Source organism: Oenanthe melanoleuca, chromosome 15 (genome assembly GCF_029582105.1).
Source record: "Oenanthe melanoleuca isolate GR-GAL-2019-014 chromosome 15, OMel1.0, whole genome shotgun sequence".
NCBI lineage: Eukaryota > Metazoa > Chordata > Aves > Passeriformes > Muscicapidae > Oenanthe > Oenanthe melanoleuca.
The window spans coordinates 9,044,546-9,066,049 of record NC_079349.1 but is presented as its reverse complement, the minus strand read 5'-3'; positions in this window follow the sequence as shown (position 1 = coordinate 9,066,049).

The following is a 21,504-nucleotide window of genomic DNA, read 5'->3' as shown; positions in this document are numbered from 1 at the left end:
GCCCAAGCAAAAATACTTCTTGCTGCTAGAAAAGGTGTCCTAATGGCAGGTTTGCTCTGCTCATTTCACTGCACTTGAAATGGCAGAGAAGGAGAAAAGGAGAGATATTAATGCTGTCACCAAGGGCTTTTTAGTAGTGATGAGCTCAGTGCAACAGCTCATCCCACTTATCTTCTGATTTTCTAGTTCTGTTTTAGATAATTTCTCACTCTTCTTCCAACCTTACACAATTCAGATCAGTCCTTCCACAGAGACTAGGATGTGTCAAAAAAGAAAAAAAACAAGTCCACAATTAAACCACACGCCAAATGGGGAAACCCAAAGCAATTCTGCTTCAACAGTTCCTTTTCCTCTGCCACTGTCCTACTCCACCAGCCTCTGCTTTTTCTCACCTTGCCAAGAAGTTCCAAAGGTGCTGCACTTGGAAAACCTGGAGCAGGAAGCTCTCGCAATACAAAACAGCACTAATTGGTATTAACCTTTACAAGAAGATGATGCAGTGTTTAATCAGCAAATGTCCTCATCTGAGCTCTCCAGGTGAAAAATGATATGCAAGTGCAAAGTGTTTCTTAAAATATTGGAAATACATTTTATAAATAATAAAAGAAGAGAAACTTCCATTTTAGCCTATGTCTGTTCCTCTGGCCAGCCCCATTCCCCTCTCTCCTGCTCACTCTGCAGAGCTGTATAGAAAATCAGAATCCAATCTCAGCAAATCCTATTGACTGTCTCCTGTCACTCACCTGATTAAAGGTTTCACTTACATCCAAATGCTTCGAGCTCACTCTGAGCCATTCATAAAACTCCTATTGAAGGATTAGCTTTCACAAACTTTGCCTTAATGATTATGCATTCTATTGATCAGTGGTGGAAACTATAAAAATTGACACCAGAATAAACTTCGAAGGACTGCTCTCGCTCAGCAGAACTTGGATCAATTGGAATCGACCAGGATGATAGGCAAGGGGGGAAACAACCTCTCTCCATTAGCTGGATGTAATCCTGATTAGCTAAATGGTGAAGTTCTTTTTCTATGTGTCTCTATTTGGTTGCTGAAATCCAACAGCATCTCAGTGTGGTGCAGATTATCAGGCCTTGAGGATAAGACCAAATGCATTGGTGTGTGTTCATTCCACCTTTGCTCCACAGATAAGCCCTCCTTCCCCACTGCTTTGATGTTCAGATTTCCTTATCCCTGATCCCCCGTTTAAAACGATCCAACACACCGCAGAGATTATTTTGTTCATGGAGGGAATAGGTATTAGTCACTGATAACAAAAGGAAACAGAGTGTTAATGTGACATTCCTAAGGTCAGTCAGGAATTCTTTGGGTTTTACCCTTGGTATTCTTTTCCAAACCTTTTTGGGACAACACATGCATACACACAGGGATCCAGCTTTGATAAGTCTGCCTGAAGTAAGAAATGACTCAAGAGAGATGAGACCAAAACTTTGCTTTTCTACATATTGCACTGGGTTTAATAACAGGGGAAAAAATATCATCTTCTGCCCATCAAATCTGCTCCTCACATCCTTGGTCCATCATGGCTCCAAAGCAATAATGATTCCTTGTGTTCACTCTGTTGAGCAGTGTTATCCAGCCTCCAGCTGGGATGCACAGACTTGGATACAAACACCTCTCAAAAGGCAACTGCAAGTTACCTGAGAATACCCAGTTCCACCTCCTCATGTCCTCTGTATTTTACTGCCTAATCCCAACCACTGAGGGGTCATTTCAACACAGCCCCTCAGTTCTTCCCACCTGAGCATTCAGCATTGCCGGACATCAGCAGGAGCTTCCTGCAAGCAGAGCTGGTTCCAGAATTTGGCTAACATTTCCCATGAGTAGCTGTCCTATTCCAAGGAGTATAGACAACATCCAGCCCAGGAAAGATGTTTTAGTCCCAACTGACCTTATCTAGAGTCCAGCCTTACAACCACCGGAGTCCAGCTCAAGTTCACATTGTGCTATTTTCACAGACTCAGTTCCAGGTGGTCACTGAAATCCAGGTTTCCTTTTTACTGTGAGATCACTCACAGGATGAGTGATGCATATTCTATTTGACAACCATGTACCCTTTCTTATATGGAATCCCAGAAAGCTGGGACTGTCTTAGAAGGGGTAATTGAAAAAGAGAACTGATAATAATGGCCAATTTGAAGAAGATTCTTTCAATAAAATCAGATGGCCAAGACATATTTTTCCATAAAAGCATTTCTAGGGCTACAGAAACTTATAACTACAAGCAGCATACATCTCAGTTAATTTTAGCAGGCAGGAAATGAGGTCTAGCCTAGATAATCCTCCAGGCTCTTGGCTGAGCCAATGGCACAGGCATGTCCCAAGGTAATACATCCCATCTGTCCCAGAGAACTTCTGGGGATGAAACAGCTCACCCTGTCAGGCTAAACACCACCTGAGAGTGCCAGGTATGGCCACATGCATGGACTCAGAGAGGAGCAAAAGTGTGGCCAAGGCAAGCAGCCGAAGTCCCTGTGATGAACTCAGATAATATTCCAAACTGATTATTGGATATGTACTCAAGGACACTGGAACAGAAACCCAAGATGATGTACTTGGTAAAAGATGTGGTCTGCTCCAAAGATAAGTCAGAAGTAAAGCTGATCCTTAAAGGAAAACAATGACAGGATTAACTTTGTCAGAAGCCCCGCCCAGACATACTCAAATTAGCAGTTAATTGCTTCAAAGCCATGTAATTAACTGCCACCACTTTTCTGGAAGTTACAAATAAATGGATTCAAAGGGTCTGGCTTCCTTTGCAGAAGAATTCAGACCACACAGCACATCCCACTGACCTCAGATCTTTTTTTTTTAAACTATGAGAAGAGGGTTATTTCCATGACTAGAAGAGAATGGCCAAGTAAGAAAAGGTATCCTAATAAATGCAATTTCAGTAAAGATATAAGAAAGGAACTGAGAGCAAGAGCTACCATAAATAACAGTATTAACTGCATCAAGTTGTTAGTAAAGATCCAGTCAGTGTCTTTTAATACACCCTGGGAATGTTATTACTTAAAAGTGCTGTCCAGCATTTGTTGTACTTCCAGAGTTTTCTAACAGTTTCTCATTTTTGAGTGGATGACATTCTAATTTAGATTGGAGGCCTGAAAGAATATATGTGAAATCATTAACTTTTGCAGCAGACCAAATAAAGAAATCTATGTTTGAACTTAAAAAAAAATAAAAATAAATGATACTCCTAACAGAAGTGATCCATAATGGATGTGAGTTGGGTAAAAATGACCTAATTGCTGATCTAGGGAAAACAGAAACAATACTTGAAGTGTTTACTCCATACAGCAAAGCAGAGAGAAAGAGATACATAGGGATAATAAACTGATTTGGCAAAATTCATTCCAAATCTATACATGATCAATAAGTGCTTGTGGAAATTGTTGAAATATGAGGTTGCTGGCATTCAGCAAAAAGACATTAATAGACATCTAAGTGGCTAAAATCATTTATTAACAAGGTTGTTTCAGAATCTCATGACATGACTAAGGCTGTTGGGTTTGAAGCTCCACTCCATGCTGGCACAAAGTATCCGTCAGACTTCAAAGGAATCTCCAAAAGTGCCTCTTGTCTGAGCTTAACTCACCCTAGGGCTGGCACAAAGGTGCTGACAGGGCACAGAGCCCCTTGCTTTGGCAGGAAGGGCTCCAGGGATAAGTTTCACAGAAGGCCAACAGGACAACAGAGATGCAAAAGTTCTAAAACCAACCAGTTGTTCTGCTTCCAGCTCTTTTGGGAACCCCAAGACTTCTCCAGCTTGGAGCCCCAAACAAATTTTCTGTTTCCAGCTGCTCCTTGGCTTTCCCCTGCTCACCTCAAACTACTGGAAAAGGACCCATTCAATAAAGAGCTGGGAATGCTGAACCAAGTGGCAGCCTGACCCCTCTGGACTCTTATCAACACCCCTGGATCATTTGGGCCAAGAATTGAAGTTGCTGGGGAAGGATCCCAAGGAGAGGCTTCATGTGAGCTTTTGGGACATCAGTGGATATCAGGGTGAATATTTATCTTTCTAAAGAGCAAGAAGAAAAAACCAGTACATTCCCCTTGCAGTTGCCAGTGATAATGGATGCTGTGTGAGCTAAAAACCCAGCAGTTAAAAGCTACATTTATTATCACTCTATCTCACACCAGCAAATTTATGATCCCTTCCAGACCTAAAACATCAAAGCAGAGCAGGAGTCAGAGCCTTTTCAGACTATTAAGGTTTTTTTTTTCCTTCTTCTTCTTTTCACATAGATTGCTTTATTTATTTTTTAAAAGGAGGTGGGCATTAAAACCAAAATCTGACCTTTGATCCCCTGAGGCAACTCATTACTTACAAGGGCAAATAGGGAGCTGAAAGTTTTTCCTGCATGAAACCGTAAATAATTCTTCCCTACGCCCACAAATCACTCTAGGTTGGTAAAGTAAATAGTAATTGGTGGGTTTCTCCCTAGAGGCAGATCTGAAGGGGGTTATAGATTAGAGTTAGGGATTTTTTCGTTTAAAAAAAAAACTTTAGAAATCATGTTTCCCTCAGCTCAGTGCTCCAGATGCTTAGGTAATACACAAAGTTTTGGAGGGGTGGGTATGGGCAGGGGTGTGGGGAGGGGAAGGGTTTACTGGTTTTCTTATGTTTAGTAATTTCTCATGCTGGAGTTTAAGAGATCCACAACTTTAGGGCAAAGGGGAGTATTAAAAAAAATTAAACACCAGGTATGTACAACAGCCTTTCCTGTGTATTGTCAACAAGAAAAAAACCTTTAAAGAAAGAACCTTCTTCCCAGCTCCTCCTGCAGCTCCCCTGATTCACAGAACGGAATAGCAGACTTTTCTCCCTGCTTTTTTAATGTGTTACTACATCACACATTATCACACATTATTTCTCTTAGGTAAATTTTACCCAAAATACCTGAACTCTCCCCCACTTCAAACACCTTTTCAGCCATCCCTGTTTCAACTGTTATCAAAATAGTTTTATTCAGTAACAGTCATACAGGAATATCTAGATAAGAAGGAACTTTCCATGCTTGGTACTGCAAAGCAGTTGTTACAGCAGGGAATGGAGTGAGAAGCACATTGTTATTATCAACACCAGTGGAAAAATTCCCATTCTGGAGCCACCAGACCTGGCTGCCATCCAAACCAGGACTTCCCAGGACTGTCACAGTGCAGGGATTTTCTCTGCTGGGAAGTTCTGCAAGAGCTTGCTGAGAGCATGCCAAAGAAAAGCCACCATATGCAGATTAGTCCTGTGTAAAACACAATAATCCCAGAAAAAGGGATGTGGGACTGCTACACTTTGATGAGAGAGGTCAGAGCCACGAGGATAGAGAGAAAACCAGTAGGACACTGGGAATTTATAAACAAGACTGGCATGGTTCTACCTGCATGGATTGACTGCAGCCACAGTTATTTGCAAGGAGAAGACTGGTTTCAAGCCTGGTTCTATGTCCAACAAAAACAACAGGTCAAAAATCTGTATTTAATAATTGAAACAAACGGCCTGACTTCCAGCCAGGCTGAGCACAACACAGAGAAGAAACTGAAAAATATTGATTAAGACACAGGATTTTTATACCTGGCCTCTGACTTCTTTGAGACCTTCAAAGTTCAGTGCTAAAGCCACAGGGAGTTTCATCTTAGACAAGATTATGTTGGAAATTTCTCATGTTTTCCTTCGAGGCTCCTCGGTGATGGGTTCCAAGGGAGCACCAAGGGAACACTGAGGGCCCAGCAGACACTGCACCAGGGGTAGGAGCTGCTCTGACCCCCTTTTACAGCCCCTACATCAGACCAGCTGGGAAAAGAAATGGCAGGAACTCACCCTACTGAAGCTCAGAGCAAGGGGAACTTTGGTTGTTCCACAAAGAATCCACGTCCCTGTGGTGGGGATGGCAAAGCCATGCAAGAGTCACAGAGCCACTGAGGTTGGAAAAGCTCTCTAAGAACATCGGGCAAAGCCACCAATGACCCATGTCCCCAAGTGCCACATCCACATGGCTGTTAAATGCCTCCAGGGATGGGACCCCACCACCGCTCTAGGCAGCCCCAGCCAATGTTTAACAACCCTTTCCATGCAGAAATTCCTCCTGGTGTCCAACCTGAGCCTCCCCTGGCCCAGCCAGAGACATTCTCTTTCCTCCTGTCCCTGTTCCCTGGGAGCAGAGCCCGAGCCCCTGATTGTCCCCTCCTGTCAGGGAGTTGTGCAGAGCCACAAGGTCCTCTCTGAGCCTCCTTTTCTCTAGGCTGAACCCCTTTCCCAGCTCCCTCAGCCCCTCCTGGGGCTCCAGACCTTTCTCTGGACCTCTGAAGCTGGTCCTGGGTGGCTGCAGTTCACACACAGTATTAGTCAGGTAAAACAAGCCAAGAATTGGTTTTAATAAACTGGGTTGAAAAACACCATCCATTGCAAGTATTCTTCACAAGGAGTTCAGTTACCCCTCCTGAAATAATGGCTATGCAGGCCTTTATTTTTAACTATTTAACAATAAAGTAATTTATTTTCAATCTCCCAGTTGAATCAGGAAATTGTTGCTATTCCCAGACAGGGAACAGAGACAAAGGAAGATTAAACACCCAAATATCACACTAGAAGCCTTTGGCAGAGTAGAAAACTGAACTCACCCCTCCTTTCTGAAATGTAGCTCAGCTTCTTAACCATCAGCCCATCATTCCAGCCTCACGTGATGGGGAGACAAACCCTTCTGTGGGGCTCCAAAGCACAAAGGCAGCAGCCAGTAAAAGATTCCTGCTGGCCCAGGCTCAGATCCTGTCTGGACTGAGGGAACAGGTTTCTGGTTTCAAAAGGAGCAGAGTTGAAGTTGCTTTTCTTCAATTGCAACCTTTTTAACAAAACAGAGATTTTTCTCCAGCAAGTAAAGCCATAAATCAGGACATCTCCCGAGGTTCTTTTTTTTCCTTTTTTTTTTTTTTTTTCTTTTTTTTTTTCCTAGTTAGTGTGCCCTGCCTCCCCTTTCCATCCCTCCAGACTTACTTCATAAACATTAGCTTTCAAGCATCTCTTCCCCCAGAGGACATATCATAAACATCATGTTAAATATTTAGAACAGGAAACCACCTCACTTTTCTAGCTACATAAAAGCTATCTTGGGAGGTGCATTTTCTGTTCTTATGGCTTTTATTTATTTATTTCCTGGTGCAGATCAGTCCAATAATCACTACATTTACCAGGGATATTTGACAACAATGTTAAGAAGTTCCCCTGTACTTGGGCAAAGGAAAATGCTACTGGATACTTCATGGATATGAACTTCCAAAACATCCTGGTCTTTGTGGGACTTTCCCAGGACTTGGAGAGTCACTGGCGGAACCACAGAGCTGGGAAGAGGGACTCAGCTATAACAAACCTTGAAGCACTCCCATCACCCACTTTAATTTCCAGCTTGTTTTCCTTAACTCCTCCGAGTGTCCCCAGAAACCACTAAGTTAACACACAGCAAAGATATTTAGTAACAGCCAAGCACTAAACACCACCGAGCACCATAAACACTGGCAGATCTAGGCTTGGTTCAAAGCCAGGGGAGTCAAAGGTATATGGCACAAAAGCCCTTTTGACAACTCTCCTGTGAAATGCCTCGTGCCCTCACCCTGGCTGGATTTATTTATCCAGATCCAAGGAAAAGGGTCCAGTCCCATTTTCAGGCTGTCCCATCTGCACTGTCCCTGTCACTCCTCACACACACAGAGCACACCTTGGGACTTTGGGCAGCTCCAACACTCTCTGAAACACAACAATCCTCAAGGGGGAATGGCTTCAAACGGAAAAAGGGAAATTTAGGTTAGATTTATGTAAAAATCCTGCTTTGTGAGGGTGGCACAGGTTCCCAGAGAAGCCGCCCCATTCCTGGAAGTATCCAAGGCCAGGTTTGACCATGACCATGCCTTCCACCCCACCCAGGATTTGTTCAGTCTCCCTTTGACAACTCCCACTAGTACAGAGACCTCTCCAGCAGACAAATCCATGCCCAGAAAAAACCTCCACGTTCCACATCAAGTCACCATTCTCTCTCTGCTGCTCTTGCAGCCTCTTACTCTGTCCACATTGCTCATTGAAACTAAATCTCCTGAACTCAAAACTCTGTCTCAGAAGCTGGGTTCTGTAGACCTTTAACATTAATTTACTTTCTCCAAAGCTTCCAGTTTTTGGTAACAGGCTGCCCCAAATGGGATGCAATTGTCCAAGCAGAATCTAAAGCACCAAAGCCACAGAGGAAAGAAAGTAATAATCAGCACTGTAGCCCCAAAACAATTTTTTCTTTCACAGCACATTGCAAGGTCACAGTAATTCATTCTCCACCCTCACCCCCTTCTTTCTGCCTGGCTGAAACTCAGTCCAGCTTCAGAGGAAGGCAGTGCAACGGTCTGGCAAACCATAATGTACTGCTTCAGTCCTATTTTGAAGATTTAAAAGGTGCAAAGAGCTTGATGTTGCCTTTTCAGACATGAACAAATCTCACCCATTGTACATAGGTGAATCAAATTTTCAATGATGCAAACTGGAAATGGTTGCCAAGTATGCATGCAAGAGAAAGAAAAACAAAGATCATAAAGATTTATAGATTGCTTTAAAATGCATTCACCCTAAACCATGAGCTGCTCTGAAAAGCACTACCAACCTGACTGAGAAGTTGTACTTACATGAAGGACTCACTCTGCTGGAAAGAGTGCTTTTGTGAAGATCGACAGAATTAACGAGCTAAAAACTTCAGGGTATTAGTTCAGTATCTCACAACAACAATAAAATTAAAAGTTTTATGCCTTTGATTTATATGTTTAAAATTAAGAGGGATATTTCAGGCTCTAAGGGCATGTGAGAGCACAGTGCTCCAGCTCTTTATGCTCATGCATGACACTTCTCACAGAATTGTACTGCCTGGTTTCTGTGAGGTTCCACCTCTGCCACTTCAAAAAGAGAAATCCAGCAGAGCAAAACTTCAGTCGTGCAAGGCTCTAGATCTACTTTAACCAAACTCCAAGCTGGAACAGAACTAAAAACCCTCTTTCCAGGAACAAATCCCCTTGCCACAGCCCTACTGTTTCCAGCTTTTTGTTAGGCTGAAAATGAGGAGAAATTGCAGTCTGCAGCATTATCAGCATGTCCACTTCTACTGAAGTGGGATCATGAATAGAAGTGTGTGAAAATACAACAAGCAGACATCAAAAACAACAGATCATATTTTGTGATCAGTTTGTCTTGCACAGGAGGGTTGAGGCTGGTTCTAATTTGAATCAAAACAGTTGGCCAGGCCCTACCTTGTATATTATCTTTGGAATGCGAGTCATTTTGTTGGCTTAGTTATTTCTTCTTCTGTAACATGGCACTCCTGACTGCAGTGGTATGTGGGAGCTATTTTTATTGGGTAGTAGTGAAAGGAAGTGATGGATAGAGCTGGTTGGGAACATTTCACCATTTTTTCATTAGAATTAGCTGCTCCAGTATGAAGTTGTTCACTCTGAAGTACCTGGTTCCAGATAATATTTTAATTTGAAAATAATATCATAAAAAAAAAATTCAAAACAGCCCATTTTGGTATTTTGAAACAGCAATGTTCAAGTGCTTCGGCCAAAATAATTTAATTTTGACGTTAAAAGAGGAAAATTAAGCTGAAATGTTATTGGAGCCAGGCCTGATGAAGGAGCCATCCCAAGCATGCAAAGCAAACTGTTCTGTGCACAAGCACACACATGATTTTTTTTTCTTCCTTTAAATTTTAACCTCTCTAAAGTTTTCAAGGCTTTGGCTTTTCATCTCCATTCAGAACAGTAGCTCCTTTTTCATGGCCTCTTCAAGAATTTCAGGAACATTAAAACCTTCCTTTTTTTTTTTTTGGCAGAACAAGCTGCACACTGTATGAGCAGGGGCTTGGAAAGGCAGAATCCTTGGAACACCTCCTGATCAAGGTCCTGCTGGTACTGCATCCTGCAGTCCCTACATGATGTGGTCAAATGGAGATGGTAAACCACATGCTGGAAACCTCCCAGTCCCAGGTGCCCACAAAAGCCAAAAATTAAAAGTGTGTATCCTCAATGGATGACCAGCCACTCCTGAGACCCTGCCTTTCCCTCTGGGGTTTTCCTAACAGCTTTCACAGGCACGGCCAGCTACAACTTAAGCAAAGCTGGCCAGTGATCTAGGAAACTCTTCAATTATAGATGAGCACCAATAAACAGCCAGTGATTTGCTGGAAATTATGAAGTATAAATAATTGAGAAGCAGGGAGCTGGCCCAGAGGTCCCTTCTCTCTTGCTGATTCGTCTTTAATGCATTTCCTTGATGCAGCTCCCTGCTGTGCTCCTAAGGCTGTGGGAGCAGCAGGATAATGGCCCTGGCAGAATTTGCTGACCTGCTTGTGCAGAGTTAGAGATATGTGAATGTCCATCAGCCTCAAAGGGGCAGCTGAGGTTTACCCACCCCTGTCCCAGGATGGAAATCAGGGATTTTACCTGACTGTAGGAATTCTCCAGACGTGGGCAACGGTCTAGCAGAGCTTGTGTGGAAGAACTTCACTCTGTACTTCCTGCTGCTTCTTCCTGGTGCCATTAAAGAGGAGATTCCACCAGTGCAGCTCAGGAGCTGCCTGAGGAGGCTTCTGAGCTGTGCTGGGAGAGGAGAGAGTCAACCTGAGATCCTGATCTTCCAGCCCGGATAGCTTTGGTCTGCAGTGGCTTTCCAAACAGCTGAGTCCCAAATGAGTCTCAGCTCTTGGGAGAGCGTGAAACCAACCCCAAACCTCAGCCCTGAAACTCAGCAGGACCCAAAGATGACAGCACTGCAGTGAAATTTCTCCCTAGGTCAACACAGCTTCCCCTTAAAGGAAAAGGAAAAGTCTTTTGGGAAAATGGACCACGAGAGAGGATGGAATAAAGAGGATAATTTCCTTCTGTGCTGTTGGGCCAGAGAGAATGAAAAAAGCTAAGAGGATGTACAGCAAGGCCCACCGAGGATATCTCCCCATGCTAATCATGGCTGACTTTAAGGGAATTTCACTGTTAAGATCCATCAGTTAACAGCTGTCTCACATCTTAATGCTGTGAACTTTTATTCTCTTTAATAAAACTGTGGATGCTGCTACAAACCATATAAAATCTTCCATACTGCAAAAATTGAAATCTCACTAGATACTGGTAGCAATGGTTCCCACCCAGTAACCAAGCACTAGGCTATAAGCACATTTATCTTTGTGAGCTTTAAATGTGCCATGGTTAACTTTAATGAAAATCCTTTGGCTTTTGCACTGAAAATGAAATGCCTGATCTATCTGAGGTGTAAAAGATGGGAACCAGGAAAGAAAAATGCTGGAAGATAGAAAAGATGACTTTCAAAGCTGCTAAGGACATTGGCAATTAAAGCATGGGATGAGTCAGATGTCTGAACTAAGGTTCAGAGCTAATTCCCCTCTATTTTCCTCATTGTCTTGGTAAATGAGCAATTTACCTTCCTGTAAAATAAATATTTAAGACTGGGCACATGAAATCCCCTCTGGACATGTCAGGTTGTCCCCACTGACTCAAAAGAAAGGCCATAAAAATGCTCAGTCTGACTTTGAATTTTATCAAGTAAAGAACAGCAAACAGATTATCTAAATACTCTTAAGACACTTTTCCAGTTTGATATAACAGACAGGTGAATGCTGTGCTTCTCCTTAGCTGTCCATAAAACTCACATCCACTGGGGAAAGGAAGAAAAATGGAAAGAGAAAGAAAGAAAGAGGAAAAAAACTCCATATATTAAAAAAAAAAAAAAAAAAGAGAACCAGAAGGTGAGTGGGAGAGAGAAAGGGGATTGTGACTGCTTGTGAGACTCAGGTCCACCTGACAGCAACCCTTTTTTACCAAGGAAAGCTCACCAAAAAAAGGGAATTTCAAGACAAAAAAGAGGCTGGCATGTAAGGAAACAGGACTTCAGAGAAGGTTTTTCCATTCATTTGTGGCATAACATTTTTTAATATGAAAAGGATGCAAATAATTTTAAAACACTCATCTCTCTTCACCCCACACCTTACTGATCAAAGTCAGTGGGGTGAATTTCGCTATTGAGCAGCATTTCTGATTGCAGCAAAGAGAGCCCACGGTGCCCCCACAAAGGCAGAAGTGATCCTGGCTGCCCCTGCTCCATGGCACCGGGGCAGCCTGGGAAGCTCAGAGGGCTCCGGTGTGAGGAGGTGGCTGCAGAGCGAGCGGGGGCTGGCAGTGTCTCCAAGGCCAGCATCAGGCCAGCACGGGCTGATGAAGTCTGAGTAGATGCCACAGCTCGTAGCTTTTAAGATCTCAGTAAACAGTGCAAAGGGACATGGAACCAGGGCTCAGTATGCAGATTTTGCTCCATTATGTTTTTGAGCTGTTTTTTCTCTTTTCACTCCCAGCTATGGAAGATGCCAAAGCTGTTAAATATCAAGCGTGTATAATGGGAATCCCATAAGCTGGGGAATGGCCAGGATTCAAGGATACATCCAGAGTGGAAAAAAAAAATATCAGTAAGAAAGGAAAAATAAGAAAGAGAGAAAGAAGCATAGAGATGTGGGTGGAGCGGAAAGAGAGGAGAGGGAGAGATCAGGCCCAGGACTTCTCATCGGCCATTCTGGTTTTTTAGGTCACGGCTCAACAGCACTGCAATGACTTTAATTATTGCTGCTGTTATTATTATTGTTGTTGTTAATTACAGCCCTTAGCCCTGGTCCCAATAATCTTTAAATAGCACGGGTCACGTTATGGTAGAGGTTGCATGTGAGAACACACACACACTTCAGGGCACAACACACTCACAGCCCAGCACTGAGAGAAGGGTCCCTCAGCACCTCACTCTGCTACAATCCCTCCTACAATCCCTCCAGGAATCTCACCCTAAACACTGAAGTGCTCAAGGCCAGGTTGGACAGAGCTTGGAGCAACCTGGTCCAGTGGAAGGTGTCCCTGTCCATGACAGGGAGGCTGGAATTAGATAAGCTTTGGGATCCCTTCCAAACCAAGCCTTTCTAATTCTCTGATAACAAAATGCTTGCAGAAGCTGCATCTCACACTTGCACACATTTTGTAATCCTGCAACAGGACTGGCACCATTGTGGATGGATAAAATGACCAGAAAAAGAAAAAAGAGAAAAAGCTCTTCCCTTCTCATTTCAGGTTTGTGAAGCAAAATATATGCAACAGGATGAGAGCAGGGGAAGAAAAAGACAATTTTATTTCCTCAGCCACTTATCTAGGCAATATCAGCAAATGCAGCTTTGCTCAAGATTATCAATAGTCAGAAGGAGGTCCCTCCCTCTACAACATTTCAGATCCTGCTGGTTTTTCTCTTGACACAGGTAAATCTGAGATGAGGTTGTTGCTGAGCCCCAGGTGAGGCTCAGTTCAATACAGCCCTTATTAAAGAAGCCACTGTTTCCCCTCCATCAGTCAGTGTGAAATCCCACAGGCTGAGGCCTGAGGGGCAGCACCAAGTCATGGCTCTGGAAGTGGTTTAAATCTTGCACTATAGAAAGATGAAAAGAAACCACAAAGAAAAGCTGCATCACCCTTTACAGCCGCAAAATCATAATGAAGTTTTAGGAGGTAAAAAAACACTTTAATGGGAACACAAGGTGCAGATAAATAAACTGCAGAAGGATGGACAACTGTACTTAGCAAGTCAACAAGAATCATTCCCCCTTCAAAAATCATCTCTTTCCTTACCTTCTTGAAACTACTCCCCCCTTGTGTCAGGCAAAAATCTGCAAGAAGAAAGAGGGATTTCCCCCCCTTCTTTTTCATAAAATAATCCATTTTGCTGTTTCAGACAAGCTGTTATTCATCTTGAACCTGTCCATCCCTCCCACTGGGAGCTCCAGATGGATTTACCAGCTAATCCAGTTAGTAGCTCCTGCCAGCCATGGCATTCCAACATCCCCTGATACAAAGCTGGGGAAAATTGCCTATGTCTGTGTGTCTTTGTGCATCTGTGTGTGTTCAGGCCAGGAAGGGAGAGAGTGACCAAGAAATTACATTAACCCAAAAGCACCTTCCTACTCTCCCAGCTGAGCTAAACTTCCAAGCTGAGTGCAGAAGCTCCATCAGAAGCAGCTAAACAAAGGAAAATGATACTAACAGCAAAGTAGCATCAACCCAGCACCTCTTCTCTGTGCCCCTAAAATTTCTGGTACTGGTGTGATGACAAATGTCTGCTATCATCAGTATTTTCAGAAGACAGAAAAATATGGGCAGCACTGCAGAGGTTCATAGACTTTGACCACCAAGTCTGATTCTGGTGCTATTCAGTGACAGCTCTGGTCCCTTCACCCCCCTGCCCAGCAGCAGTTCTCTTTCTGTCCCTTTGGCTCAGGCAGTTGGTTGCATAAACAAAAAAATAATAATGTGGGCAAAGATCAGAACTGCTGTTGCCCCAACAGTTCAAAAGGAATAAAGTTACAACCAAGGGGAAAACAACAGGCTGATGCTGCCTGTGCAATGTTCTGGTACAGGTGCTTTGGCCCACAGTGCAATTGAACGTAAAGCTGCTGCTTTAATAGTGACAGTGCAACGCTAGGCCATACCTCCAAAAAAAGCATCACTTCTCTAGGAAGACTATTTGGATTGCTCTGCCTCCAGATTCTTGCACCTTGACAGCAGACAAGACTGATGGAGAGGCTAGGGGAACACAGGAGGGTTTGGAAGATGACCTAAGGAGCCCAGGTACAGACATGGAGAGGCTGCACGTGCACATCAGTGAGAAAAGCACCTGGCAGTGTCTCCTTGGTGAGTGTGGAGATGTGCTGGCGTGTTTGTGTGCTGTTGCAAGCAGTCAGGATTGCTCCCAAAATGGCTCCAAATCGCTGGATGAACCCACCAGCTGGCCAGCCCCTGCCACTCCAGGTCTCTCCTCCTCCTCGGAGAGCTGCGGCAGCCGGAGCGGGAAGGTACCACAGCGAGGAGCACTAAGTGGGAAATGAGCAAGTGTCACGGAACAAAATCAATAGCCTGGAGCCAAAGCTGTTTCTCTGCTTTCCTGTCTCTGATTTGTGTGTGCGTATGACTCCAGGGCTTCTTTACCTCCTCCACCCCTTCTTCCCCCGCCGCTGCGAATGCTGCGGAGCGCGATAATGAGCGCTGGTGTCCGAGCCACCAGACAGCCCCATCACTGCAATGAGCGCCAGCCGAGAGATCGGGGCCCGCGGGTTCATCAGGCTGTCCCGGCGCTGGCCAGCCCCCCGCACGTGAAGATGCCAATCTCGCCTCTCTTCCAGCCCTGTTCCTCCTCTCTGGCAGCCTGGTCTCCTCACCCTCCTCCCCCTGCCACGCTCCCCTGCCGCCCTCCCCCTTCCCTCCACCCCTGCTCAGCGCCAGAGGAACGCCAGCCCGGGCTACATCCCAGCCCTTCTCCCTTAACCATTCTGATAGGAAATGCCCAGCAGGCTGAAGCTTTCCTAGAAAAGCAAGGGCAGGTCGGAAGGCATATGGTTGCTGTCCTCTAAGCTCCGGGTGACAAGGTCTGTGATGATGCATCCTTCCCAGGCGGAAAGGGGAAAAAAAGAGAGAGAAAGAGAGAAAAATCGCCTGCTTGGGCTTTGGGAATCACAAGCTACTCCCTGCGGGGAGTGAACCTCTCCGACCCTGTGCCACACTGCTGGGCACGGATCACACCACGCTGGCGTGGCAGAGGCTGGCCTTGTCTTAAAATGAGAACTGAAAAATGGAGAGTTGGAAATAGCTCGGTGGTTTTTAACACACTCTTGCTCCATAACAAATCTCTGGTGGATTCTCCTCCCTGAAACAGAATCACAGGGTTCTAGGTATATTTACTGTTAAAGCTTAAGAACAAAGAGAGGACAGAAAAATACATCGGTGTTTTTCCAACTTCTACTGCTACCATTGGCAAATGTTTTGCTCAGTTCCACTCCCAAGGTTACTTAAAGCCTGCTGGAAGCAGGAGTTCCCCCTGGTTCACTCAGTGAACTGTGCTGGATGCTCAGGCTGCTCCTCCTGGCAAGGGCAGTGTGGTCCATGGAGAGCAAGACTACCCAAGCCAGGAGGGTGAAGACTCCTCTTGGAGACTCATTCTGGACAGCCAAATCTAACGGCTGGAAAGCAGCAGGATAATATTTCCTCCACTTGCTTTACAGAGTCCATCCGCATCTGCAGCCCTGGCCATCTCTGCTATTGGTATGAAGGGAAATCTGCAATTCCAGGTTGTGTTTTGCCCTGAGGTACAGGATCACTTTAGAATATTACAGTGCAGGACTTTTACAGTGTTGTCTTTCAACAGCAGTGTGTTCTTATAAAACACAGAATGGAACAACACATATTTCCTCCTTAAATGAGCATGAGGGCTCTTCTTTCATACAAATTACTTCCCTCAACATATGAATTCACTGATCTCTCTTACTACACCAACATAAGGTTTCTTTCCAAACCATAGACCTCACCTTTAATAATCAATATTTCCTTTCCACTTGCTCAGCTTTCAAGGTCATACATTGAACAGATTAATCACACTTTGAGAACTGTCTTCCTCTTAGGCTGATGCTAGCACTGGCATTATGTGGAATTTGAATCAAAAACATTCGGAACAGGGCTTGGGTTTGTCTTCCCAATGGAATGTTAGGCCAAGAAAAAGAAACTGCTGTTTGTCCAGAGTAAAAGGGCAAATAAAATCATTTCCAGGCTCTTAAATAAGCTATTACATACAGTGAATTAGATGAAAAATTACTTGATGATAGTGGCCTTTTAAAGTGCTACTGAGAGCAGGAGCAATGAGCAGCTAGCCAAGGGCTATCTATATTCTGCTACTCCTCCATGTGCTCATAGCTCCTGCTTTAGACAAGTCCATTTTCAATCATGACACTGTATTCATAACACAGAACAATATACCTGTAATCCTACATGCCATCATCTCCACTGATTCCACACGGGAGCTTTTAAAAATATTCCCCTAAATGGGATCCTAGCATGCCCTAACACTTCATTGGAATGCAGGGTGAGCTATAAGCAAAGTGAACCAGAAGGAAAGTTTGGAAAAGCTGTAGCCACAGCACTACACAAGATTATCTGCTACTGATGGGCTTGAGCCAGAACCTTCACACCTGAACTGGGAATGGTTGGTTTGGACAGAACTGGTTCTAGTGGAAAAACCCAGGAGCTTGTCAACCAAAAGACCCCTGGTCTGTTCAGCCTTGGTCTAAGGGGGCTTCAGATTGGAATCTTCCAGCTCTGCTACAAAACTGAAAGGGGTTTGTACATTAAAATGATCTGAATGGAACTCACCCCATCGGAAATCCTCAGTGAGATTTTCCTAGTGACATGTGACATTTTAACAGGCTGATATCTCTCAAGACCTCCCTGACTTCCCAACATGATTTGGCCTTAAGCCTGGAGCTTCAACTTCCAGACTCACCACTGACTGCTCTGCTGTTAACCACTGCTTTACCTTCACCAGCCCTTCCACCCCATGGTCCCAGCGCAACCCAGAAATCCAGAGACAATCATTGCAATCATCTTCAGTCTTGGAGGCAAGTATAGCTTGTTGTCCTGCTGTGGCAGAGAGATACATTACTCAGGGAGTTGACATGAGCTGGAGAAGGTCAGGCAATAATGAAGTGACCGTGGTTTGGAGCAGAACCCAGAAGTCCAATAGCCCAGATCCCCATTTACTCTACTCAACTTGGATCTAACCAGCTTTTGTTTCAGAAAGAAAAGCAGAAGAGTAACAACTATGACTTCCAAAAGGTCTAAACACAACTGGGGGTTGGAAAAAAGCGTGTGAGGCTGCCTGACTATTCCAAAGTGAGGAGCATTCATTTGTCTTGCCATGTCACTAAGAACTACAACCTGTCTAAATGCCTCTGCACATTGAGAACATATAACAATTGTAATAAATGGGCCAGGAGACCTGCTCCTTTTTTATGGCCTTTATTAGAAATCAGCTCTCAGAAGGGGAAGTCGTAGGGCTGCACACGCCGCTGCTGTTCCCGAAGGCAACACGGAAGAGGACAAGTAGTGCAGTTTTGTCGCCTCTGGCAGAGCTGCACCTTCCGTGCTCATGGGGTTCCTGGGAAGACTACTATAGGCTCATTGTCCATGGGGGTCACACTACCGGAGCGTCAGTCAAGTCATGGCTAGCAGGCAAGGGATGCCCTGGATATCATTCAGTAGCTTTCCTTACTTGAGGGTAACATTTTTAGTTCTTAGTGTTTTTAGTAAATAGAGTTTTAAAAAGGTATCCACTCTCAGTGGCACTCCCACAAGTCCTTGTTACAGTATGCTGATCTCGGGGGAAGGCCAGAAGTGTGTGGGATCAGGTACAGGATGGGGCGAAGGACAAACAACTAGGAATACAGAACACAGAACATTGTAACGAATGGAAGATACAACAGACAGTTAACATACAAACAACGAGACAGTTAACATTACATACAACTAGGAACATTTATAGAAACAACAAATTTATACAACTTTAACTGTTATAGAACTTTCTTAGGAACAGGATTTACCCATTACAACAACAATTAGAGTGTCAGAATTCCCTTCGAGAGCTGAGCGAGATCTTGTTTCCTGGAGATCACGGAGAAGAGATTGCAACTACAATTTGCCCATTCTTCGCTAAGCAAAAAATTTGGGATATATTTTCAATTGCAGCTGAAGGGGCAGACAGGAGCCACCTGCACAGTGCTGCTGACAGTCATGATGTGTTTGTGACACCACAGCAAGGGCAGGTGACGATAGGTTCTGACATGACTCCATAATGGAAACTCCGATTTCTGTCCTGAGCTCTTGGAAAGATGCACAAAACGCAAGTCTTGAATACCTGAATGTTTTTGACCAATGCAGGTCATTGCACCTTCCCTCAGCCTGGCAAGCTTGTGGCTCATTTCATGCCCAGAGACTCCTATTCTGATGATTTCTCCCTTTCATGCTCTGCTGGAGAGTGAGGCCATCCCTTGCCATGGAATTTCAGCTCCCCTTATCCTCATGGGAAGCAAGCCCTCTCTCCCTCCCCACATACTCTCTGGAGAAGTGGTCCCTGAAAGGCCACCAAAAGAAGCCTTCCAGACATGTGCAGTGTCTTAGCTCTGCCTGTTTCCTATGCCAGGAAGGGGTTAAAGCCATCAGGGCAACAACAAAAGCAAAGATCCTGAACATCATTTCATGCAAATGACCTTTCAGTGGCTTCCTGTGCTTCACTGTGCTCTTGTCTGCCAGGGCCCCTGGGCCTTCAAAACCTGGGGCTAGATTTTAACTCATCTTCCCTTATCTGCTTGACTGACTGTCAGCCTCGCACATCTCCCTGCTTGTGATGAAGGCCTTAATTAGTGTTTGTCTGTTTACCCTTTTCCTATTGCCACCTCTCTTTTCCTCTCCCTCTCCCTATTCCTCTCCTTTCTCTCTCCCTCTCCCATCACCCTGGGGCTTGTTTGCTTAGCTGGGCATCTCTTGTTTACTCAGTAGGGAGGTTATAATATATGTAAATAAAGTAAGTCAAAAACTCTACAAAAATATATCACATACACAATACAAAAATACCAACACAGAAATGTATTTTGGGTTAAGAGACATTGCTTAAGCTGGCCTTGCTTTTTGTTTTCTTCTGAATCCAGTGGCAATAAGGCAACAGAGCTGCTTTTTTCCTTCTCCTTTCTTTAGAGTCTTTATTCCCACAAAGCACACAGGCAGTATTTAGGGACCATGCAGCACCTGCTGGTTTGGTGTTCTGGAGCAAACACCACAATCAACTGCCTCACCAGAGCTTCCACCCAGAGAAGGGATTAAAAATGCAAAATTTGTTTGGCTTTCATGAGAAGTAGAAATAAGGGAAGAACCATTTCTTACATCCACTGAAAATAGGATGCAGTGTACATTCCTATTGGGAAATCTTCACTGCAAGGTTTTCCCTCGCACATACCTCCCTAATAAAAGCTGCTTCATACCCATAATACGGCTCATAAAATTCATTTTGTAGCTGGATGTTCAGTGAAAGCTCTGCAGGGCTCTCAGGGCTGAACTGTGGCAGTGTGTAGGTGTGATGATCCAAGAGAAGCTATGAGTATCCATTCAAACACATGGAGCAGGCAAGTCCTGTGCTAGTCCAGTGCTTGCCAAAGGAGTTTCCAGACTTACCAAACACCACAGGAGATAACAAAGTTCAGGGGTTGCCAAAGAGCAAAGGACAGGAGAGAACAGCTCCCCTATTAGCAGGTAAAAGCCATTGCTTTTAACAGGAGTAATGTGCTCAGATCAGGAGAGACAGGGAAAAGGAGCAGAAGACTGATAAAGGAAAGCAGAAAATCAAGCATAAGGAAAAGTGGGAAGAGAAAAAAGGGAAAAAAAGGTTTCTCTCTCTGGCAGGGAATTATCAGAATAAGATCATTCCTATTTGGCAATAATGCACACACTGCAGTGATGTCTGTGGGAAGGGAGAGGGGAGACACAGGCACAGGAACATGTCCACAGAAAAAGAGGAAGGAATGTGGAAACGCAAAGATACATGGAGACAGGGCTGGGGGGTGTCTGGCAGACAGTCACAGGCCTGGCCAAACATGTCCTGACCCATCCAGCAGCCAGGTCCAGTGCAGAGTCAGCTGTGCCAGATGCCAGGATGGGACAGGCCGGTGAGGCCAGCAGTCCTCAGTCCCTGCGAGAACCGGCTCCCCTCCACTCACTGCCAGCCCCCTCCAACACTGCTGCCTCTCCCTTTCTGGGACTTAGTGGGGATTAGGATTCCCAAAACAGATTTATGAAAAAACAGCAGAAAGTCAGGGGAAGGAAACGAAGAGCTGATAATGTCTCCTGTGACAGCTGTAGATATTTCTGGGTTAGCTCTTGAAGATCTGGCAGTTCTACACCTACATTTGCAGGTAGATCCACTCCCAGCTACAATCAGTTCATCAGCCAGAGACCCACGGTCATTTTGAATTGGGTTCAGTGCCATTTCGGGGCCAATTTGCAAGGAAAATTCAAATTTCAGAGTGTGCACTCGTTAAGAGGGTGTGTGCAGGCACAGCGTTCCCTGCCCTTCGGGTGATCAGGATCACCAGCTGCCTGTTGGGGCCTGAGCTCCAAGATCTCCGTTTGTCCTGATGGTATCTTCCAAGCCTGCACGTTGAGGATTGCGTCACTGCAGGGCCATAAACCCCAGTGACACATCGGGAGAAACACCACGCCTCCATCCCAGCGGGAACAGCGCCAGCCTCGCTCCAGGAGCTCCCGCTGCCTGCCAAGGTGAAAGGGATGGGGTCTGCTCAACACAGACCCCACACAGGTCAGGACCAGCATCCTGCAACCACCAAGGAGAACACAGCACGAGTCGGTCCTTCTGCAGTGCTCCTTCTTCAGCAGGGGACTTAGGGCAGACCTGACCCTAAACAAAAGCCCAGGAGGAATGGAACACCAGGATTTATTTCACAAACAGATCTGGGTGGCTGAGAACCCAGCAGAAAGCAAAGGGAGTAGAAAAGACCTGCTGGTTCCTCCTCTCTCCTCAGCTCCCCTGCAAGGAAAGG